Here is a 25877-nt window from a genome sequence, read left to right on the forward strand (position 1 = left end):
AAGTTAAGGAAAGGATAAAACTACTTAAAAAATAGAAGGGTGAAAGGCAAGAGGTTTTTCTCCCTTCAGCACTATGCCCAGGGAAGAATCCATTCCCTGCTGCTATGAAAGAGTAAGGTGGAGCTTAGGGAGTGAAAAGTGCCCAGGAGTATCAGTTGACAGCTTAGTAAAAGTGGAAAGAGAGAGCCTGTCAATTTCATTAATGAAAACATCACCCGGTGAATTAGCCAAGGCAGAATTGAGGTCTGAAGGGCTGAGAATGGAAATGGATCAGATTCAGGTGAGCCAGAGAAGAGGGTGTCTTATTCAGAAGGCAGGATTAAGAACTCATATCTAGGCTGTTAGATATTTTCCTTATTTGATTTGCAGTGAAAGGAAGGAATTGCTTTCCATTACTCACAAATTCTAAAGGACTTGACAATATAATTGCTTGAGGAATCTCTAAGGAGGACCAGATCCATGAAGCCAGAACCACCTTCAAAAGCTGAAAATAGCTAAATCTTATGTTCTTATGCCCATCTTTGTTAGGAAATACAATGTTTGCAAGGAAATATTAAAAATGGATCTAATTTAGGAAACTGTCTTGAATTGACTGTTCAGAAAGTAATAGCAAGCAATCCATGTTTCATTATGTTCTTACTTCTTTTTGAAAAAGCACAGCATTTTGTATATATTTAAATGCTCAAATCAAACTAAATGTGAAATAAACTTGGATGACTTTTTAAAACTTGGATGGAAATTTCAGTATTAGTAAAAATATTTCTTTAATGTAGTGCTTGGAAAATGTGCATCAATGATTTTTGTTTTTATTTTAATGAAATAATTATTAAAATAACAACAAAATATGATTAAATACCTTAAAAGCTATTAGGTACAGACAGGCAACATACGGTAGTACAGTTTTGACATCATCCAGAAATCTTGGCCAAAGGAAATAATTGTGGAAATTGAACCATATCTGAAAGATGTCAAATTATTTGTTCCTGCTCTCAGGGAACAGATGTTCAGGTTCAGTCCCTATGGTTACTAAGCAACATAAAGCTTTGCCTTCTCTTTTTGTCTATTCAATATATCAGCACATTCTGCCTGCTCCACTTCATCTCTCAACTTTTGTAGTGCAAGTAAGTATATTCTGTCCAGGTTGTTTTAGCTGATAGTGCCTTCCAAACTGCATCCAGTATCTCTCTTCAAGATGGAGGTTGGACACCGGGGGTGGAGGGTGGGTGTAAATATTAGAAGATTGGTGAGGATAATACTGGGGGTTAGAAAATTTCCAGGCCTTTGGTGTTCAGTAATGATAAACAGAACAGTCGACTGGTAAATATTTCCACCATTTTTTGCTCTATCTATATGGAGAAGAATGTGAGAAGAGAGTATAAAGCAAGACAAGGTACCAGAATATGTTTGGAACTTGGGGAGAAAAAAAATGGTTTTCCAACAATGCCCCAGATCTAGATATATATTTTTTTAACTTTAAGTACTGTATGTCAGTCCAGCTTTTGTAAGAAATCGTGTTATCTTAAGACAAGGGACTTTCCTACTTTCCCCACTGTTGATAAATGCAGCATTCTTTAAACACTACAAGGATTGCCAGCTGTCTTTTTATTAAAGGATCCCTAGCTCTTTCAAACAAGATCTGTAGAATTCAAGGCTAAAAGGATTTTGTGTTCCATCTGGAGCCAATTTAGAAACCATCATATTCTATTTATTTCAACTTCTTTTGATTAAAGCAATTACTTTAAACTTCAAAGGCACAGGCTTTATCTTTAACAAAGGTGAATATGACTGCATCATAAAGACCTGCTCTTCCATTTCTTTTTATTTGCACAATCTGCTCTATGAATCAGCCATAAGTCTAACCTTTCTATTGTGCCAAAATTAATAGCAAGCAATCCACTTTTTTATTATTATGTTCTGACTTCTTTTGAAAAAGTGGTCTACATATTTGAATCTGGAAATTCAACTATTATGGAAAACTTTCTTTAGATGCGATACCTAAGTATTGAATTGTTGCCATAAAAACCTCTCAAGTATTTTTAATTAATATTTAAATAATTATATTAAATTGTCCACCTCAGGATTAGACTCACAAAGGCTATATATATAATTGTGTGAAAATGTTGGAAGATGAAGTATAGATCTATAGAATTTATTTTATTCTTAGAGCTACATATCAATTAGGAAGACATTTCCTCAGTTTGTATTTTCAATTTTTTTTTTATAAAAAATGCCTGTTGAAATATTGGCTATTCTACCTTAGTGGCACCAGCAATTTGAATAAATGACCTTTTTGACCACCTTAATCCAGGCCATTGATCAAAATGTTCAATATCCTAAATAAAGTCCTTCAGCTTCTGGCTTAACAGATTTTCCCTTTCTTCCTTTTACCATACTTTTTTCCTGTATCTGTGTGTGTGTGTGTGTGTGTGTGTGTGTGTGTGTGTGTATGTGTGTGTGTGCATTTGTATATGTTGGTTGCATCAAACTTTATAACTATTATCTAGAATCTACCTTCTGAGGTAGTGCAAAAATCATAAAATAAAATAATAAAATGAAGTAAAATGAATGTGGGATTCAAATCCTGTTTAAGAGAGTGGCAGATTCATGTCATTCCAATAACATTCATTGGCCAAGAAACAAGGTGATTCTAAATTATTGCAGTCTCTGGAAATTACATAACTGTTATTTATTCAGTTGAATAATGATGATGATGATGATTGTTTAGAGATACAGGTAGTGCATTGTAACTTATAATGATATAACATTTTAGTTTTTTCATGTACATGAGAGTATTAAATAATCGGATTAGAAATCATAAATGTTTACCTTACCTATAGGAAAGGAAGCTGTGGAGCTAGGAAAGGAAACCAACTTAGTTGGATCAGACAGATGGGGCATACCTCCACACCATTATGACTGTGAAAGATATGGACATTTTCTTCTTGTTTAGCCAATTCGCAGATATGTTGCACATGCAATGCAACAATAATGACGGGGGCAACTCTTGTCCTGATCCCTATTTTGCATCCAAAATATAGGTGGTATGCCTTTTTTTACCACTGCCATCATACTGCACTTCTGAGATGCAAATGTAACCTCACCACAAATGTAGCAGAAGTTCTCTGCATTGTTTACACAGTTTCAAGGCATCTTGGCTTCTGAGGGAAAATATCACATAACTGTTCCTTGGAAATGTTAAGCAATGACACTTTCACAAGCCACCAGATGTAACTGTATAATGCATAGATCTGACCAAAGCAAATGTACCTTGTAATAAAATAACAATAAATTACAGTTAGGTAGTCTCAAAGTGAAGATAAATTTATACACTTCCACGTCGTACCATTTTCATTGTTCTACCATACTTTGTTGAGAAATTGCAAGCCATGATCATTAGATAGTTCCCTCCTTTGTAGGTAAATATACTCACCTGGGTATAAATCTTTATTGTGAAATATCTTGAAAACTTTAGCCAAGCAGCACCTTTATTACTTGTTTTCTCATTCATTTAATAAAAATATGTAAGAATTAACACATTTTATCTTGGAGGTCAATAATTTCCCAAAATTTGTAGACCAGTGATCAAATGCCTTGATTTTGTGGCTCTTGTTATGACAGTCCAGTGAAGGATACAATGTTTATGACTATATAATACCTAATGTCTGTTCATAATAACATCTTAAAGAAGGACTATTAGATTTTTACAGTGAAAACAGCATAAAGATTTGTGGGCTCCTTAAAATTTAACACCTTTATTATGGCATAAATTTTTAAAATGGCATTATGCAATGAAGCAGTCTAGAGTTTTCAAAAGCAGTTGTCATCAATAAATCAAAGCATATAGATTAGGATTCAAGACACCACAAGTATTTTTGATCTGTTCACAGTACTATTAATTGAGACAGTCCAAACTAGGATTTCACTCAGTAAAACAGAAATGGGGATGATAATTTTTTTGAAATGCTTTCCCTCAAATTACAGAATAATATTCTGGGTGAGGATGGGGTAAGTATTATTGTCAACATCCTTATGAACTTTTATCTCTGTCACATTGCTTCAATATATTTAGCTTGTTTTTTGCATCTGCATTTTTTGCGTCTTTACACAAAGGGAAAAAACAGACCAACCTATCAAAAATAGTGCCATAAAAAACAGAATAGAAACACAAGTTAAGATAGGCAAGAAAATGGTAAGTGAACATCTGTCCAGCCTAGACGAGTTCAAATCACCAGGACCAGATGGATTACACCCCAAGGTTCTTAAGGAACTGGCAGAAATGATCTCAGAACCACTGAACTATACTTTTCAAAGATCCTGGAGCACTGGGGAACTACCAGAAGACTGGAAAAGAGCTGATGTAGTTCCCATCTTCAAAAAAGGAAAAACAAATGGACCCAGGAAATTACAGACCTATCAGCCTGATCCTGGAAAAGATAATCAAACAATGAATCAGCGAACACCTAGAGGCAAACAAAGTCATTACTAAAAGCCAACATGGGTTTGTCAAAAATAGATCATGCCAGACAAATCTTATTGCATTCTTTGACCAAGTGACAAAGTTAGTGGATCAGAGGAATGCTGTGGACATAATTTACTTGGACTTCAGTAAGGCATTTGATAAAGTAGATCACAACCTACTACTTGACAAGATAGAAAAATGTGGGGTAGACAGAACCACCACCAGATGGATCCGTAGCTGGCTGACCGGCCGTACTCAGCGAGTGGTCATCAATGGAACTGCATCTATATGGAGGGAAGTATGTAGTGGGGTGCCCCAGGGCTCTGTTCTGGGCCCAGTGCTCTTCAACATCTTCATCAACGATTTGGATGAAGGACTAGATGGGGAACTCATCAGATTTGCAGACGACACCAACCTGGCAGGAATAGCCAACACTCCAGAAGATAGGCTTAAGATACAGAAGGAGCTGGACAGACTTGAACACTGGGCACTATCTAACAAAATGAAATTCAGTGGTGAAAAAAGCAAGGTTCTATATTTAGACAAGAAAAACCAAATGCATAGGTATAGTATAGGGGTACCTTGCTCAATAGTAGTAACTGTGAGAGGGACCTCGGAGTCCTAGTGGACAATCACCTAAATATGAGCCAGCAGTGTGCTGCAGCTGCCAAAAAGGCCAACACAGTCCTAGGCTGCATTAACAGAGGGATAGAATCAAGATCACATGAAGTATTAATACTACTTTACAATGCCTTGGTAAGGTCACACTTGGAATACTGCATCCAGTTTTGGTCACCACGATGTAAAAAAGATGTTGAGACTCTAGAAAGAGTACAAAGAAGAGCAACAAAGATGATTAGGGGACTGGAGGCTAAAGCATATAAGGAACGGCTGCTGGAATTGGGTTTGTCTAGTTTAATGAAGAGAAGGACGAGGGGGGACATGATAACAGTCTTCCAATATCTCGGGCTGCCACAAAGAAGGAGTCAAGCTGTTCTCCAAAGCACCTGAAGGCAGGACAAGAAGCAACGGATGGAAACTAATCAAGGAGAGAAGCAACCTAGAAATAAGGAGAAACTTCCTGACAGAATAATTAATCAGTGGAACAACCTGCCTCCAGAAGCAGTGAATGCTCCAATACTGGAAGTCTTTAAGAAGAGACTGGACAGCCATTTGTCTGAAATGGTATATAGGGTTTCCTGCCTGAGCAGTGGGTTGGACTAGATGACCTCCAAGGTCCCTCCCAACTTTACTACTACTACTACTACTACTACTACTACTACTACTACTACTACTACTATTTCAATTAGTCACAATAAATGGTCCTTTTTTGGGTGGAAATGAACCCAATAGATTTATATACTACTTCACAGTGCTTTACAGCCCTATCTAAGTGGTTTACAGAATCAACGTATTACCCCCAACAATCTGGGTCCTCATTTTACTAACCTAGGACGGATGGAAGGCTGAGTCAGCCTTGAACTGGTAGGAATCAAATTGCTGCAAGTTGGCAGAATTAGCCTGCAATACTGCATTCTAACACTCTGCCATCACGGCTCTTGAGTAATGAATATTTTGGTGAGGGCAGAATGCTAATCAATGCAACAGAAGATATGCAAGTCTGCATGTATACAACCACACATCACCAATGAGTAGAACATGATGTCCTGTCACCAAAGGTTTACTAATAAGAATCTTTCTTGACCACATGATACATTTTTTTCTATCAACATGCATTTCCACCTTTGTTTTCAATACATCTTTTTCCATATAACCGTAACTTTGAAATAATGAGAGGGAAAAAAGGAATGTTTCAAAATAAAAAAGCTAATGAATGCTGACAACCTCTTAAATGAAAGTGTGTCAATGTTTATTGATAAGTATTGTCTGACCCAACTGGCTTACAAGCAGCCACTATTATGTGGCATTGTTCACATCCAAAAGAAGACCCCACATTCAAAGGGCCACCTATTGTAACTCAAAGAAAGCAACTTGTTTTAAAATATAACAGGATCAGCAGCCAGGAGCTGTTGCTCAGGAACCTTTCCCCAGTATTAAATTCTCTCAAGGAATATATATTGAACCAAAAGTCTCAGTTTCTAAAACTGGTTCACAAGTTATATAACAAGGTAGTGCAACCATTTGTCATCAGCATTGACATTATCTCCAAGGAAATATTTGACTTCAAACATTTTGAAAGTTTGACTTTGATGACCCAGATTTCTTCTTTTTTACTTGCAAGCCACAATATAATGAGCCTGTTGCAATTGATTATGCTTCCAAACTCACTACAATTACTTTATTTACCATATAGGCATACCTACTCATGAGGATATTTACTTTCTATAATGAGCAACATTATGCAAAAGGTATGAATTAGTAAACAATAGACATTGGATACAGGTGATCATCAGATGTAGAGAGCCAGGAAAATTAATTTGGAGACACTATTTAGAGACAGTTATATCAGCATGTGCAAAAACATGTGCCCAGCCCAGGAAACCAGCAAGGTGTTTGTTTTTTAAAAAAGGATTCAGACTGTCCTCCTCGACTCCCCAACTTCCAAAATTCCCAGGCTTTCTCAATATTCTAAACTTGAGGAGACAGTTTCTTGATCTGCTCAGCTTCATATAACTGATACCAGGAAAGCTCATAAATACTGTATATCTGTCATAGCTTTCATCACTGAAACTTTCACAGAGCCCCTTTAATAAAACAAAGAAAGAATATACTATGCCACAAAGCACAGTCATGCCCACATCACACTGAAACATTCTCGGCTAATGATAATAACCCAATTCCAGTGACTTTCGGCACCTTTGGATCAATAAGCCACAAGTGTCATCAAAGCCCTATTTTCCCAGCTCATACTGTTCTGTACAAGCTAAGATCTCTAAACCAAAGATTACCTTGTTAGCAAATGAACTGTTGCTATAAGGTAAGACCTAGGAGAGACCTAGAGTTTACCTACCAATTTGCTGACAGTATAATGAAGTCAAGTTTTTTTAAAAAAGGAACAATGACAAAACAATAATTTGACTAGCAGAAGAGACAGGGAATAAATGCAAATACGACGTGTTGTGTCCTGGGCCGGATAAGGAAACTCAGCAGGCCCAGAATTGTTGCAAATAGTCCTGGGCATTCTAAAAGCTGCCCGGGACCAGACAGAGCGGCGCCAGCCTTGTGTGCATGTGCAAGGTGCGAAGAAAGAAGAACTCTTATTGGTTCACTCTGTCCGGGTTTCAAGCCCTATAAAAAGGCCTGCGTGCCTTATGCTTTTTGCTCGGAGTTGGAGTAGGAGAATAAAGCATTGTTAGTTGTCACCATGTGCCTTCATCATTCGCATGCGAACGAAGGATTTAACACTGGCGATAAAGGTGGGATCCTTTGTAAGCTGAAACAAAAGATTTAAGGACTTACCCTGGAAGTCCTGAAGAGGGGAAGACGGCGTCTGAATCAGCGTCCCAGCCTGCCAGTATAGTGTCACTGGAGGATGAGCTTGGCTAAAGGACCGTTTCCCCAAACAGCAGCTTGCAGAGGAAGCGAGTGGTGAAGATCGTAAATTTTATGATGTCAAAGATTGGCCGCTTGATTGATTTCGATGTCTCCCACCTCGAGAGGTGGAATTCCTACATAGCACGGGTGGAGAACTACTTCAGAGTAAATCAGATTAGAGAAGACAGCCTGAAGGCAGCAACTCTTTTGTGTGCCTGTGGACAAGAAGCTTTTGACATCGCAGAAAATCTGGTGGCCCCTGCACCTCTGGAGTCAGTAACATATGCTGACTTGAGGAAAATGTTGAAGAAACACTTCCAGCTGAAGTTATCCGTCATTGCTTGGAGGCACGCATTCAAGCAGAGAGACCAGAGGCCGGGTGAATCTGCTGTGGACTTTATTGCGGCCTTAAGGCAAGCAGCCAGACCTTGTGAGTTCAAGGATCTGGAAGAGAGGCTGCGAGATCGCTTTGTCTGTGGCTTAAGGAGCAGAGACTTACAACAAAAGATTTTTGCAAAAGAAGATGTTTCCTTCCAAGATGCGTTGTGAGAGGTGGCAGCTGAGGAAGCAGCAGGCAGAGCTGTGAAGGCCTTGCGCCTCGCCAGGAATCCTCCAGACATAGCTACCCGTCCATCAAGAGGATGCTCGAGAAGGATCAGAAGTGGATCCTGAAGAAGAGGTCGACAGACTTCACCAGCCAGCTGAGAGGAGGCAGAAGGGACGTCCGGTCAATGTCCCAGCATCTCTTCAATGCTTCAGGTGCAGAGGACGCCACAAGCGAGCTGATTTCCGGTTCCGCTCCGCCATTTGCCAGGTATGTGGCAGGCAAGGCCACATTGCATCCATCTGTTTGGGTCGCCAGAAGGTTCAACCTCAGGAAGAATTGCTTCAGAAAGGTACCAGAGTCCCCAGCCAACACAGGGTGGGTTTCTGCACATCGCGCAGGAGCATTCTAAGAACAGGGACACACAAGCCCCTTAAGAAGAAAATTTCAATTAATGTAAGATTTCAAGGGGTTCCCTTACAGATGGAGTTGGACACTCCGCTCTTTCCATTATTTCAATTTATACCTTCAAACGGATTTGCATCAGTAGTGGCCTTCGAGTTAAACTCAGGCCATCAAATCTAATACTCACTGATTTTCAAAATTTTATGGTGTGTGTTAAGGGGGAGGCCACCCTTAAGGTACAATATAAGGATTTTGAAAGTTCCCTAGATGTGGTGGTTGTTGGGGGTGAACATACAAGTTTTATTGGACTCGATTGGTTCGAGGCTCTGGGAATCCAAGTAACTGGGCTGCACAGTTTGCAAATGCTGGGCCTTGCAGAGGTTTGCAAGGAGTTTGCAGATGTGTTTAGTTCAGAACTAGGATCCTACAAGGGGCCTCTTATTTTGCTATGGTTAGACCCAACCATCACGCCCATCAGGGTTAAGCCTAGGAGGTACCTTTTGTCCTCAAGGGTAAGATAGATGCGGAACTGGACAATTTGCTCCAGCAGGGCATTTTAGAACCTGTGGATTCTAGTCCATGGGAAACTCCCAGAGTAACGCTTCTAAAGGCTAATGGAGAAATACGTATATGTGCAGACTACAAATGTACACTGAATAAGGCATTGCAACAGCATGCTTATCCAGTCCCTGTTGTAAGCCACATCCTGGCCTCCCTCAAGGGGGGGTGTATTTTTGCAAAACTTGAACTGGCACAGGCCTATCAACAGCTACCTGTTGATGAGGCAGCTGCAGAGGCCCAGACTATTGTAACTCACAGGGGAGCCTTCAAGGTCAAGAGACTGCAATTTGGGGTCAATGTAGCCCCTGGCATATTCCAAAGTATCATGGAGAGCACACTTGGAGGTATTCCTGGGGTCTGTCCCTACTTCGATGATGTCCTCATTGCTGGGGAGTCATCTCAAAATTTGGCAGAAAGATTAAGGGCTGTCTTGCTTTATTTTCGAAAAGCAGGCCTTAAGCTAAAGCAGGATAAATGCAAGATAGGAATCACTTCCACTGACTTCTTAGGTTTCAGGCATTCACCCTGCTGAAACTAAACTACAAGCTATTCAACAGGCCCCAAGCCCCAAGTCCAAGAGTGAGCTGCAAGCCTTCTTGGGGCTCTTAAATTTTTACCATGCATTTCTCCCACACAAATCTGCAGTGGCAGAGCCGTTACATAGGCTCTTAGACAAGCAGGCTCCTTGGCAGTGGACTAAAGTCCATGACAAGAGCTTCAATGAGGTTAAGGCCTTGCTCACTTCTAATGCTGTTTTAGCGCATTTAAATGAGCAACTGCCTGTTTGCATCACATGCGATGCATCTCCTTATGGGGTGGGAGCAGTACTTAGCCATCTGAAGGCTGATGGGACTCAAGTCCCTGTGGCCTATTATTCAAGGATTCTGTCGTCTGCAGAGCGTAATTCCACTCAGATTGACAGAGAAGCCTTGGCCATAGTGGCTGGCATAAAGAAATTTCATGATTTCTTATATGGCCGCCACTTCACGGTCTATACAGACCATAAGCCTCTGTTGGGTTTGTTTACTACTACATATCATTTCTCCTTGTATGCTGAGATGGTCCATTTTCCTGTCAGCATATGACTACACTCTAGTTCACAAACCTGGAAAAGAAATGGGCCATGCAGATGGCCTAAGCAGATTGCCTTTAACTAAGGTAGAAGAAGACCCTGCTCCTGCCATAAATATTCTTTCCATTCAGGAGTTGCCTGAATCTCCCCTCAATGCTAGGGACGTGGCTGCTGAAACTGCCACTGATCACACGCTTACACACGTGCTGACATGGGTGTTGTCAGGATGGCCTGACACGTGTCCAGATGCGACATTTCAAAGTTTTTGGCAAAGGAGACACGCACTGTCTACCTTTAATGGGTGCCTTTTATAGGGTAGCAGGATAGTCATCCCAGCCTCATTGAGGTCTACAGTCTTGATCTCTCTGCATGAGGGACATCCTGGGATAGTCAGGATGAAAGCGCTTGTGCGCAGCCATCTTTGGTGGCCTGGGCTTGATAAAGCTATCAAGGCTCAGGTGCACAGGTGCCAAGTGTGCCAACAATCACGGCCTGAAATGCCTCAGACCCCTGTACACAAGTGGGAGGAGACACACACCCCTTGGTCAAGGGTACATTTTGATTATGGTGGACCTTTCCAGGGGCAATTCTTCCTTATCCTTGTTGATAGCCATTCCAATTGGCTAGAAGTTGTTTCTGTTTCCTCCACTACTACTGCCAGACTATCCAGGTGTTGAGAGGTATTTTTGCATCACACGGACTTCCAGATGTCCTGATTTCAGAGAATGGCCCTCAAATTACCTCTTCTGAGTTCCAGGCTTTTCTTCAGGCCAACCTGATCTGGCATGCAATGTCAGCTCCCTTCCACCCTTCCACCAATGGGCAAGCTGAAAGGATGGTGCGCACCACCAAGGACGCACTCAAAAGACTCACGTTCGGTAGCTGGCATCACAGGTTAGCTAACTTTGTTCATGCACACCGCACCACACCTTGCACGACCACTGAGAAGAGCCAGCTGAACTCTGCTGGGGTTGCAGACTCATTACTAAATTGGACATTGCATCCAGACCGGGTGGCTTCACAGGTGTTGCAACTGCAGGCACCAAGGAGACTACAGTTGGGTGATCCAGTCTGGGCTAGGAACTATGCTCCTGGTCATCTGTGGGTTCCTTCTGTCATCTGTAAGATCTCTGGACCTCTCTCATACAAAGTGACTTTGGGAGATGGCCGCGTCCTGCAGCGTCACATCAATCAACTGCGCTGGCAGTTGTCCCCTGTGGATTCTGCCCCTGCCTCTGCTCTCGGGGGGGGGGGAGAGGGCCCAGGAACCACATCGCACTTCAGGTCAACCTTCTGAGACACAATCTTACTGTTCCTGGGACGTACCGCAGGTCACTAGGGATTTCCCAGGGGAGGTGCAAGGGCATCCTCAGAGTTCGGCTATTGTGCCGAACAGGGAGTCATGTGTATCCACAAGAGCTCCAAACAGGAATTCACCTGAGGTGGGGTTGGCCATAGAGACTGTCCCTGACTCTGGCACCTCGGCCACAGAGGACTGGGAGTATTGGGGCACACCTGCAACACAGGTCATGTCCGAGACTGGTCATGGGCTCGAGGACTAAGTTCCCTGGAGCTATCCAGGGTAGTTGGGGAATCCTCAGCCAATTCAGAGGGTTGGGGAATTTCAGCTGCTCTCATGGAGCCTGGGGAGAGCTCTGGCAATTCTGCCGGCACGTCTCACCAGGGGTCACCTGCAAAATTTGTACATAAAAGTCCTGGTCTAGCGAGCCCAACAGATGGGCCGGTAGGCCAGGCGCCCTTAAGAACAAGTCCTGGTCTGCCTAGCCGGGCAGGTGAGTTGATAGGCCAGGTACCCTCCCTAACCTTGCGTAAATCACAACGGGCTAAGGCCCCTCCTAAGCACCTAGGTGAATATGTGAGGTTCTTGTCAGTACAAGGGACCTTACAGGTCTAGGTTGAGGAGATAGGACCTATGTGGGGTACAAAATAGACACACAAAGTCCACATTAGAGAGTGGGTTGGTTAGCTAACTGTATTAGTTATAAGATGGGTGTCTGCATATGAGCAGACTATTATTTTCTTATAATTTATTTTATTATTATTGTAAAGAAATTTGGAATTGTGTGTGTTCTATCCAGGGTGAGGGGTGTTGTGTCCTGGGCCGGATGAGGACACTCAGCAAGCGCAGAATTGTTGCAAATGGTCCCGGGCATTCTAAAAGCTGCCTTGTGCGTATGTCCAGGTTTCAAGCCCTATAAAAGGCCTGCGTGCCTTTTGCTTTTTGCTTGGAGTTGGAGTAGGAGAATAAAGCATTGTTAGTTGTCACCATGTGTCTTCATCATTCGCATGTGAATGAAGGATTTAACAAGAAGGATAAAAGACAAGAAACTTGAGCCAAAGTGACCTGCAGAATTCAATATTTTAAAATCAAACACTGAAGGGCCTTATCTGTGCAGAACTGAGCTGTCAAATTTACATAAGCTTTCATAGGAGATGAAAATACAACATATTGAAAATGAACATGAAGGCTAAGCCAGTCCCCTTGACTGTTTGAGTGTACTGTAGAATGGCTTCATCCTGTTCAAAGGGGACTGGACATTGGAGGACAGGGCTAAGAAATGTATAAGGAAAGTCTGAAATCTTAGCTTATTTCCCATCATATTTTGCTTACTGATTGGAAAAGTTTGCTTGTTTGTTTGTTTGTTTAGCTCCCCTGAGCAGCTTACAAGTTATACTTGAATATGATCCGTCTCTTGATACATCAGTAATTTGCTTCCCTCTGCATAGGGTATTGTTTTTCAGTTGACCAAAATAAATGCCCTATTCAACTATTCAAATTACTCTAGTTTACCAAAGGCAATAACAACACAGCAATGCTCTCATTTGAGTACACAATATTTAGCTTCTTCAGAAACTGCCATGTTGGTATAAAAATAACTACATTAAACAATTACGTGACAAGAGTGCTCTGTTTCCCCACCAAGCTCAGTTTTTGTTTTTAAGTTTAAAAATAAGCCTTTGGTTCTTCTTTCCATACTGGACTGCTTTAATGACATATCATTTGGCAGGTGAGTACCCCAGAGGGAATTCCTGTGAAAGCTGAGCCACAGGTTCAAGAGTCTCACCTGGGCAGCTTTTTCTGCCAGTGCAATTTAAGAATGAAACACGAATTAAACATGTTGCTCATTAAAATTTTCCTTTAGAGGTTTCTGAAGTGAATCTGAATTAGGAGTCCTCAGTAGCTATATTTTATTTATATTTCAGAATTATACTCAGGACCCTTTGCGTACTGTTTCTTATAGCTTTCGGCTCCTTTCTGTTCCCTTTTGGACCAAGGTATATGTAATAAAGTAACATAAGAATCACCAAGAAATAAACTCCAATACTGGTATGGGGGCTGCAATTGAATTGCATGAAGATGTATTATTGCATAGTGTTTTATTGCTGTGCAGAAGTACCCGGGTGCATCATTGAAACACCACACATATTGGCAATCGTTCAGACAATCGTATTGCTTATCTGCACTCCAGTGCATTGATTAAAATCCATTGGAGGGCCTTGGGAAGAGAAAAAAAAATGCAGATGTCCAAAGCTGGATTTCAAGAAGTATGAAACACATAGAAAGGTAAAGAAATGTCAAGAATATTTTATTGATTTATTAAACTGATATATACAGCCACACATCTCATGACTCTGCATGACTCTGGGTAGATCACAACATTAGAATACATAAGATATATTATATATACAATGCATTCAGAAAGTATTCAGACCCCCTTCACTTTTGTCAATTTTGTTATGCTGCAGCCTGATTCTACAGTTGTTGAAATTCACTTTTTTTCCTCATTAATCTACATTCAGTGCCCCATAATGACAAAGTGGAAACAGAATTTTAGAAATATCTGTAAATTTATTAAAAAGAAAAAAATTGAAATATCACATTGGCATAAGTATTCAGATCCTTTGCAAGAACACTTGAAATTTAGCTCAGGTGCCTCCCATTTCTCTTGGACATTGCTGACATGTTTCTTACACCTTGATTGAAGTCAACCTGTGGTAAATTGATTGGACGTGATTTGGAAAGGCACACACCTATCTATAAAAGGCCTCACAGCTGGCAATGCATAGTGTACCAGAGCAAAAGCTATGAGGTCAAAGGAGAGAGCTTGCAATAATCCTGTCTTTGCAAAGCTGAGAGACAGAATTATTGCATGGCATGGATCTGGGGAAAGCTACAATAAAATTTCCGCTACACTGAAGTTTTCTAACAGCACAGTGGCCTCCATAATTCTCAAATGGAAGAAGTTTGGCACAACCAGGATTCTTCCAAGAGCTGGTCACCTAGTCAAACTGAGCAATCAGGGAAGAAGAGCCTGATGATCACTCTGTTTGAGCTCCAGAGATTCTGTGTGGAGATGGGACAGAGTTCCAGAACAACCATCACTACAGTCTTCCATCAATCTGGGCTTTATAGCAGAGTGGCTAGACTGAAGCCTCTCCTCAGTGCAAAACACATGAAAGCCTGCTTGGAGTTTTCAAAAAACCACCTGAAGGACTCTCAGACTGTGAGAAACTAGTTTCTCTGGTCTGATGAAACCAAGATTGAACAGTTTGGCCTCAATTCTAAGCATTATGTCTAGAGGAAACCAGGCACCATTCATCACCTACCCAACAGTGAAGTGTGGTGGTGGCAACATCATGCTATGGGGATGTTTTTCAGCAACAGGGACTGGGAAAACTGATCAGGGTTGAGGGAAAGCTGCAAAGTACCGGGATATCCCCAATCAAAACTTGTTCTATAGCTCTCAGGACCTCAGACTGAGCTGAAGGTTCACTTTCCAACATGACAACAATCCTAAGCAAACAGCCAAGACAACACAGGAGTGGCTTAGGGACAACTCTATGAAAGTCCTAGAGTGGCCCAGCCAGAGCCGTGACTTGAACCCTATTGAACATCTCTGGAGGGGCCTGAAAATGGCTGTCCACCAACAGTCACCATCCAACCTGACTGAGCTTGAGACGATTTGCAAGAAAGAATAGTAGAAAATCTCCCAATCCAGGTGTGCAAAGCTTGTTGTGTCATACCCCAAAAAATGTGAGGCTGTAATTGCTGCCAAAGGCATTTCAACTATGCCAATGTGATATTTTAGTTTTTTTCTTTTTAATAAATTTACAGACATTTCTAAAATTTTGTTTTCACTTTGTCATTATGGGGTACTAAGTGTAGATTAATGAGAAAAAATGAATTTCAACAACTGTAGAATCAGGCTGCAGCATAACAAAATTACAAAAGTGAAGGGGGTCTGAATACTTTCAGAATGCACTGTATAAATACAGAGCAAAATGAAGAATAAAACACACAGCATCAGCATACGAAACTGAAAAACAGTAGGAACTGCTCCAGAGAATGGAAGCATCAGCAAGAAGACTAACTACTGAAACCATGTAGATAAAATACCTTGAATTCTTGGTGAGCTTCTTCAACCCAATTTCACTGAGCATACAAGTTCAATCCAGAAAAGGTAGCTTCATAGATTTCATACAGGACCTTAAAGGTGACAACCAGCAGTTTGAATTGCAACCTGAAACTAAATGGCAGCCAATGCAACTCCCAAACTAGCAATAATTCACTGGTGAGTTCCAATGTGCTTATAAATACATGGGGAGCTTCTTGTTAAAGCCACTGAAGCTCCTGATGATCTTCAAGGACAGGCTCACAAAGGATGACTTTCAGTAGCCCAGCCACAACATGACAAGGTCTTCAGTGAATGTATACAAAGCTTTCTGAATTATCCGAATGGCAGAGCATTTCATAACTAAGAAAATTATACCTGAAGGCTTAGGCTCACCTTCATGGAAGTTCATCAAGCAGAGGATAAAAGGGACCACAAGCTTCTCCCTCCCAGTTGTGGGAGAGGGAATGGCAGTGGCAATTATTACTATTATGTTGCCTTAAGACGATGCCTTTTTGAATGGAAAGATGGGTTAGTTTCTGTTAAACAGTGCTTCAGTTTGTTTGTTTGGAGAATCAAGTTTCCTGGAACACAATTTTGAAATTCACTGATGTGTCTAATTTTGATTGTAGGTTCACATGTGAAGGACTATTATCACTGGAATGCAGTAATAGAAGACCTGCAGCACCATTTTTTTATATCATTTGGCAGATAACATGCAGTGGTAATTATTATTTAGCAATTGACCAGCACAAGAAGTTTCAATCATAAAACCTTATAGAATCAAGAACAGAGACTCCAACTGTTCAGATACTGAGCTATAAATTAACTTCCCAAATGCCATGGTGTGTGATTATTTGGTTTCAGTTGTGTAGTTCTCTATATACAAGGAATATTAACTGTTGACTTGCTGTTTCTGTGTCTCATATTCAGAGACTTTCAGTCAAGCCACAGACTGATACATCTCTCCGTTGAATGCTTAGCCACACGAGCATCTCAACTAACAACATCCTTTGAGCTTCAAAATAATTTAAATGACATCTTTAATATCTAACAATATTCAATATTACAGCTGAGGAATTTTCCACTGGCTTTTCATAATTAAAAAGGCAAAGAATGAAATTATCTGGCTGTCAACTGACCTTTTTTTTTCATTCCCCCCCCCAAAAGCAATCATTTGAATTATAGAATCGCTATTTTGCTGAACCATAAAGTAAAAGTAGTTAAAAGGCCTGGAAGACTTATCAGATCCAATCTCCTGTCGAGGTAAAATCAATATCATTGATATCATCAATGTAGCATGGAACCAATTTATTTTCACCTAGCTTCATGAAAGAATGGATCACAGGTAAGATCAGAAGGATAAGGATTTCTTCCTAGAAACATTCTTCTCTTCCTTTCCTATATTCTCTTTCCTACACTCTCAGAGTAGATGGTCAAAATTATCCCAACACTGCTACTAGTAAATATGAGCTGGGCTCATTACCCATTTAACTTATGAAAGCAAACTGCAGGTGTGACAGTCATGATGAACTTTGATGGCATTGTGCTATTTTTAGAGAAAAGGAAGTTGTAGGGTACTCCTCTTCTTGGCTTCTATCAGTTCCCGGACTTCCACTACTCCACAGGAGCAACTTAATCAATGTGGTTTATGCTCCTTGGCCATTCATTAAGATTTTGTGAAACTTCAAGGAGGTAATTGGATTCAGAGAGATTCAGTCAAATTATACTATGAATTGCATCTTCAAATCAACATTTGAAATGAATTATAGATGTCAGAACAGATCAACTGCCTACAAATTAAAAGGAAGGAATGAGGTATCTGGCTGCCCGATTTTAACACAAAGAGCCAGCCCCAGAGTTTTGTCATTTTCACAAACTTTGCCTGTGAGAACACTTTAAGGAATGCTGATCTTCTGTTCATGCCTCACTCTTCTGATAGTATTTATACATTTAAATTGGCTTAGAGGGACAGACGGGGAGAAACTTAGTTTTATTTTGCTGCTATATATATTTGGTGTTGGGTTATTGTGTATAATTTGTATTTCACAAATAATTCTTTGTTTATATTATAGCATATTAATATGCAGTGGTAGTTACATATTATAATTGGTTGTATGGTCTTCCAGATTTTTAGACTGGATTTGGCATTTTTATCCACCTATTGAGTCCATCCCAAGGATTTGGGTTAGGCAGATGTTGGATGGTGTTAAAGGTAACATTGCAGATTGCAAGCTGTTCCAAATAAAGCTGCCTTTTGCAATGAAATGATGGTGATTTTTGTCAATGCTGACTGTATTCAAGTGGTGCTCCAGTTGTTTTGGGATTATACCCAAGATGCCTATTACTATTGATTGTGTGGTTTCTTTCTTTTCCCACAGTTGTTCTCCTTCTATTTGCAGGTCTTTGTATTTTGTGATTTTCTCCAGTTCTTTCTCTTTCTCTCCAAGTACTGCCACATCCACTATCCAGACTTTTTTGTCTTTCTTATCAACAATTGTTAGACCTGGTGTGTTGTCTGTTTGAATTCTAACGTCCTGGATCATTTTAGCTTCTTCATTATCTATTACTTTATCTGTTTCATGGCCCCAATAGTTCTTACTTGCAGGTAAATGGTAGTTTTTGCAGCTCTTCCAATGCATCATTTCTGCTGCTTTGTCATGCCCTAGCTTGTAATCAGTCTGTGCAACTGACTAGGTGGTCCACTGTTTTTTCAGCTTCTTTGCAGATGGCACTGGCAATCTATTGCTGTATTATTAATTTTGGCTTTATATGCATTTGTTCTTAAGTTTTGGTCTTGTGCAGACAGAATTAGCTCTGCTGTTTCTTTTTTAATATTTTCTGCTGTTACCCATTGCCAGGTCTTATTGTTATCTGCCTGCAATTTTTAATGGACTGGTCATGTTATAATTTGCCTTGCCACATCTTTTTTTATGTTCTTCATTTGGTTTTTCAAATGTAGTTGGAGTTTAATATCTCTAATATTCAGTAAGCCTTCATGATGAACTAGCTTCAGTGCATATTTGTTCACAGTCCTTCAGATATTCTTCCAAAGGTTTTTTCTTCTTCTTTAACTTGTCTACTTGAGACATTCCATGCTCACCTATGGTCGTTGGTAAATAGAGTCTGCCAACATCACTGTGTGAATGAAGGGCATGATTCATTGTTATTATTTTTCTGGTCTTCCTATCCAGGGCTTTTAGTTCTGCTTGAGTCCAGTCTACTATTGAATGGCTAGAAATGCTCATGCGTTAATTACCTTGATGGTATTTCTTCCATTGAATTTGGACTTTAAGATTGTTTTCATTCTCATGATATATTCAGTTATGCCCTACTTCCCTAGCCTTCAGTGTGCTTGATGTTGTCAGCTTGAAGGATGTTCAGATATTTGTAGTTGCAGATATTTGCCTTTATCCAGTCCTGATATAATTCCAGTGGGGCATCTTGATTCCTTCAGTTTTCACTATTTTTCTCCTGCTGATGGCAAAGGTGGCTCATTTGTCCAATCCAAATCTCTATAATATCTACAGACAATGTTGAACAGTGATTCTATTTGAGATGGTGGTCTTTTTTCCCCATAAAGTTTCAGATTGTCCATGTTAAGAAGGTGGGATAGCCTGGCAGCTGTTTTTGATGTTTGATAGCCATGGACTGACTTGTGGAGAGAAGAATCAATGCAATGGCAATCATTGGGGATAGTAAACCCTCTTGAAAGATTCCTCTCTAGATGTTAACCTCTCCCAGTCTATCACTATTGACCAGCAACTGTATCTTTTATTTTGCCATTGATCTTTTCATAAACCTTCTGGGTTTCTATTGTTATTTCATATGGCAAGAAGTCAAATTTCTTCTTGTAATCAATCCAAGTTACATTCAGGCTGGTCTTGTTTCTCTTACAGTTTCCAAAATCATCTTGTCAGTTAGGAACTAATCTTTTGTCCCTCTGCTTTTTGGGCAGTTTCTTCTTTTTGTTCAGATCGAAAGAGCTTGTTTTCAACTATCTTCTTTTCAACAAGCCTAGTTCTTGATCTTTCTTGCCCATTTCTCTACCATTTATGTTATTATTACAAGCTCTTGCATTTTAGCTTTTTTTTTTTCCTTTCCCCACTTGCCTTATCCATACTTCATTCCTATTGTATTTCTTTGGGTTGTGCCACAGTAGTGTCCAGAACTGCATTGTTTTTTGTTTGCTTGTTTTCTTTGTCAGACATTTACTGGTTCATTGCAGTCTCTCTGTTGATGGATTGGTAGAAATAATAATAGAGCAGTTTTCTTCCTTTGACCAAATTCTTTACTATTGATTGCCTTCTAGTAGCCTGTCAGCTTCATGTCTTGGTTGCCTAGCAGGGGGAACTGAGAACATTTTACAGTGAATGTCCAGGAGCTATATTATCCAACATGACTCTTGTTAATCCAGGCTACATTTGATCCAGCATGAAATTCAAATTGCTTATTTTCACCATATTGATTTTTTTTTTAAAGAACAGATTTGCTCGCACTCCTCAAGTAAGACCTGTATGATATGGTTGGGCCTATTCAGCATAACCTTGGCACCACTAGAGCATGCAGACCCCTGAAAAAGACCTAATGAACAACAGAAAAGAAACATAGCAAGGCAAAGTATTACATGATGAGTACATGAGAAACTAGCGGGCAAACAGATAACAACAAGATCTGGTGATGACTAAGAGTAGGAAAATTGCAGAGAAGCTGAAGAAACAGTAGAGCACAGAATTAGCTGCTGCATGAAAGGTGCACAGACTGACCACCAGCAATAGCAAGTGCCACTTGAGTACTACCATCTGAATCGCCACTAGTCAATTTCAAAAGACAGCTTTACTTGGAACAGCTTACACCTTAAGGATGTTAACAGGTGATGATACCTGTAAATCCTCTAACAACATTTGCCTATCCCAGGACCTTGGGAAGGGACTCAACGGGAGGATAAAAATGCCACATTCAGCTAAATATTGGGCTGATTGTGCAACAAACAATAATAATAATAAAAAAACAAGGATGCCATCTGGTACAAATAGATGGATGTTTTCAAGTAGTAATAGACTTTATCTTTCTGAGTTCAAAAATTCATAAGGTTGGTGACTGTGGTCACGCATTAGGTGCTACTTGGCAGATCTAGACAAAATATTTAAGTATAATACTGACAACAAAGGTCTACCACATATTCTAAAGGCAATGTTTTTTCCCCCCTAATTTAATGCTTATGAAAACTGGACCATTAGAAAGGTTAAATAAAGAAAAAGGATGCCCTTGAAACATGCTGCAGGGGAAAATGGTTGAGAATACCTTGAACTGTCATCATTTTGTTAGATGAAGTAAACGAGCCTGCTCACTGGAAGCACTAATAATAAAGCTAACATTGCAACAGTTTGTGGATATAATGCAAAGGCAAGAGTTACTGGAGAAATCCTTCATTCTTGGGAGGAAAAAAAAATCAAAGACAATTAAAAAAGCAGGCACTCTGATGACATAAGTATAAGCTTACAAGAACTCAAAGAAGAAAGTATTGACTAGGGAAGTGATGTCTAGTCACAGGGATATGGAAGTGACTGACTGTGATTACTCCATATCTAGGGGCTGATATATAACAGAATAACAGAGTTGGAAGGGTCCTTGGAGATCTTTTGGTGACTAGTCCAACCCCCTGATCAAGCAGAAACCCTGTACCATTTTAGATATATGGTTGTCCAATATATTCTTTAAAAACCTCCAGTGGTTTGGAGTATCCACAACTTCTGGAGGCAAGTTGTTCCACTGATTAATTGTTCTAACTGTCAGGAAATTTCTCCTTAGTTCTAGTTTAGTTTCCATCCATTGCTTCTTGTCCTGCCTTATAAATGTCAACTCATTTATACCAATTCTGAACCATCTTTGTTATTACCACATATTTTTATTGTGCCCTGAGATCAGACCAAATTTCTGCAACTGTTATACAATTTATATGTTTTTTTAGGGTTTGGGTTAGAGCTATTATTTTTATTATTTTACAGTGGAACAATACCTCATTCAAGACAATTAACAAATGTAAAGGAACTGTTTTTTAAAAGTAAATAAAAAGCCCTTACCCTCCCACATATAATCCTTCTAATGAAAGTTGTCCTGATGGAGTACCTTAATGGAAAGATAATAAATATTCAAAGGGCCAGTGAGAACATACACACTATTAATCAATATTACATAGTCACAGGGATTGAATGCAAGATTATTCATGTTTCCCCCCCCCTCCCAAAAAAATCTAAGGTAAAGGTAATCAGTGAAACAAAATATTCTTGGTTATTCTGTTTAGAATTGTACACTCTGAGCAAATGTTATGAAGAAGGAGGAGGAAGAGAGGAGGAAGTGATGAGGAGATTGTACCCTATTAAAAGGAAATGGGAATAGGATGTTTTTGATCTGCCTCTGAGCTCCTCTTTTGATTTCCAGTATTGTAAATGCAAGTCTGGTTAATGAGCATTGCTATTTCTCCCTACCCCGTCCTCCACCCCATTTAAAGTTTTCCCGTAGTCAGAATTGTGCCTTTTCAAATTATCAGTTTATCATTGCATTTGTATTTTACTATTTATGTTTGCAGATATATTCATAATGGGAATGTATTTTCATAGCGTAGCTAATGTCTATTTATCCTGCCTGTTCTCCTTTGGGCTCATTATTTGTTGATGAGATTTTCTTTCTTTGTTGCTTGCATGTTTGGCTTCTTACAAAGAGACATTTCTAAAAATAAACATTTATTCCTTCTGTGCTGAAAGTAAACGCTTCCAAGGCAAATCCTATGAGGTGCTTGGCCGGTATTCAGCTGAGTGCAAAGGATTGTTATTTGCAAGGGCCATTCTGACAATGTAGTTAGGTATACAGGAACAAACTGTGTTCATCACCAATCAACATATTGGAATTACAAACATTTGTGGGGATGGTCTGTTTAGAAAGAGTTAGGGTAAGATAGAACAATTAAAAGAGCAACAACAACAAAAAGAATAAAGCTAATTAGTTCACACTTGGTTTTCTACTGTTCCAACATGGTTTTATAGCATATTCAACATAGTTTGAATTATTACCTCTCATTCATTCCAGAAAATTGCTTCCTAGTTTCTCCTAAATCTTGGAACATTTCTGTGTTGGAAAGAATATTGAAAAAGAAAATCCTGTCATAATAATATGGAAATTGGGAATATCTTTAGTATCTGTTCTTTCCTTCATTTTATGTCCCCATTGGATGCAGGGAAAGAGGAAGCTTTTGATTCATGTAATTCTAATAATTGTGTTCCAGTTGCTCATGCAAATATGCTCACTTGCTCATTAATATAGTATTCTAGGATTGAAATGATATTGAACAATTCACTGTGTTTTTATGCACAAATACAGTTATTAATATTACCATCAATATGGTTGGAATAATTGAGCATTATGATGCCTTCAGCATATTATAAAATGCCTTTTCAATATGCATTAACTGCCATTTAGAGTACATATGCCTCTGACCTTCACGTACAGCATAATAGAAATAATATTCATCTAGACAGGTACTTGTGGTTTTCTTGGCAAGATTTTGTCAATGGTGTGCTATTGCCTCCTTTGTAGAGCTGAGAGAGACTGACTGGCCCAAGGTTATCCAGCTGACTTCATGTCCAAGATAGGACTATAACCCACAATCTCCTGGTTTCTAGATGCTTTATGCACTATACCAAATTGTTTTTAGACAGTCATTAGACGGCAGCAAAAGCACAGCCAAACATATACTTTGTTTCTTTCTATGTTTTTTTTTTAATTATATGGCTGCCCATATAATTTAGTAGCCCAACTCTATGCTATTAACAACAATAAAAACAGTAAAAACACAACAGCAAAAACGATACAAGGAACAAGAAACTGTTCAGGGACCCTATCCTACTATATCCATTCAGTCCCTACTGCCATCTACTGGCTGTGAACATTATTGCACCCCAGATATAGGAGTTGTGTTTTTCTAACATAGATTGATACCATATATTTTTGCTTGGCTGTAGTACTCTCTATGTGTGTAGAACCTGATAAAGGCTCTATTTAAACATGGTTTCCCAGGCTGTGAGTTGTATTTGGGGAGGTGCAAACATTCTTGGGGAAATGTGAAGAGCCTTTTAGTTTTACATTGTTACAAAAAAATCCATTTTTTCCCTAAAGTCCATTGTATTGTTTACATGGTCACTGACCTCAAACCAGACATCCTAGAGAATGTGAAGTGAAATGGGCCTTAGAAAATCTGAGCAACAACAAAGCTAGTGGGGGATGACAGTATTCCAGCTGAGCTATTTAAAATCTTAAAAGACGATGCAGTAAAAGTGCTACACTCAATTTGTCAGCAAATTTGGAAAACTCAACAGTGGCCACAGGATTGGAAAAGGTCAGTTTACATTCCAATTCCAAAGAAAGGCAATGCCAAAGAATGTTCAAACTATCGCACCATTGCACTCATTTCACATGCTAGTAAAGTTATGCTTAAAATCCTACAAGCTAGACTCCAGCAGTATGTGGATCGAGAACTACCAGAAGTACAGGCAGGACTTCGAAAAGACAGAGGAACTAGAGATCAAATTGCCAACATATGCTGGATCATGGAGAAAGCTAGGGAGTTCCAGAAAAACATCTATTTCTGCTTCATTGGCTATGCTAAAGCCTTTGATTTTGTGGATCACAATAAATTGTGGCAAGTTCTTAAAGAGATGGGAATACCAGACCATCTTATCTGTCTCTTGAGAAACCTATATGCAGGTCAAGAAGCAACAGTGAGAACTGGATACGGAACCACTGATTGGTTCAAAATTGGAAAAGGAGTCCGGCAAGGCTGTATACTGTCGCCCTGCCTATTTAAATTATATGCAGAGCACATCATGAGAAAGGCAGGGCTAGATGAAACAAAATTTGGAATTAAGATTGCCGGGAGAAATATCAACAACCTAAAATATGCAGATGATACCACTTTAATGGCAGAAAGTGAAAAGGAACTAAAGAGTCTCTTGATGCGGGTGAAGAAGGAGAGTGCAAAAGTTGGCTTGAAAGTCAACATTAAGAAAACCAAAATCATGGCATCTGGCCCTCTCAATTCCTGGCAAATAGATGGGGAAGAAATGGAGGTAGTTTTATTTTTCTGGGCTCCAAAATCACCTCAGATGGGGACTGCAGCCAAGAAATTAAAAGACGCTTGCTCCTGGGGAGGAAAGCTATGGCAAATCTAGACAGCATACTAAAAAGCAGAGACATCACCCTGCCAACAAAAGTGCGTATAGTCCAGGTCATGGTTTTCCCAGTTGCAATGTACGGCTGTGAAAGTTGGACCATAAGAAAGGCTGAGCGCCAAAGAATTGAGGCCTTTGAACTGTGGTGCTGGAGAAGCTCCTGTGAGTCCCTTGGACTGCAAGGCATTCAAACTGGTCAGTCCTAGAAGAGACCAACCCCGACTGCTCTTTAGAAGTCCAGATCCTGAAGTTGAAACTCAAATACTTTGGCCACCTAATGAGAAGGAAGGACTCACTGGAGAAGAGCCTACTGCTGGGAAAGATTGAGGGCAATAGAAGAACGGGACAACAGAGAATGAGATGGCTGGATGGAGTCACTGAAGCAGTAGGTGTGAACTTAAATGGACTCCAGAAGATGGTAGAAGACAGGAAGACCTGGAGGAACGTTGTCCATGGGGTCGCGATGGGTTGGACACGACTTCGCAATTAACAACAACAATTGTTTACATTTGCGGTCATTTTGGGGTTTGGATTTTTAGGAGAGGCGTATACATTAAGATTATACTGAAGGGAAGTGTGATGACAAATAGTTTGCTTTAAAGAAACAGCCAGAGTTTGTCCAGTCAACAACTTTCAGATCAACCGGTTATCCTATATGCAAATACCGTGAGACACTGTAATTCAAGAAATAAAAACAATCCTG

General features: G+C 39.8%; 1 protein-coding gene across 1 annotated transcript in view; it reads left to right on the forward strand.

The window, feature by feature from the left end:
* Positions 1 to 232: 232 nt before the first annotated feature.
* LOC120310708 (lamina-associated polypeptide 2, isoforms alpha/zeta-like) overlaps positions 233 to 25877 on the forward strand; it is a 131578-nt gene continuing 105933 nt past the window's right edge. The window contains exon 1 of the mRNA XM_039349420.1: positions 233 to 280. The gene's annotated coding sequence lies outside the window, so the exon portion shown is untranslated. The remainder of the gene's footprint in view (positions 281 to 25877) is intronic.

Source organism: Crotalus tigris, unplaced genomic scaffold (genome assembly GCF_016545835.1).
Source record: "Crotalus tigris isolate CLP2741 ecotype Arizona unplaced genomic scaffold, ASM1654583v1 scf7180000018270.1253626, whole genome shotgun sequence".
Lineage (NCBI taxonomy): Eukaryota > Metazoa > Chordata > Lepidosauria > Squamata > Viperidae > Crotalus > Crotalus tigris.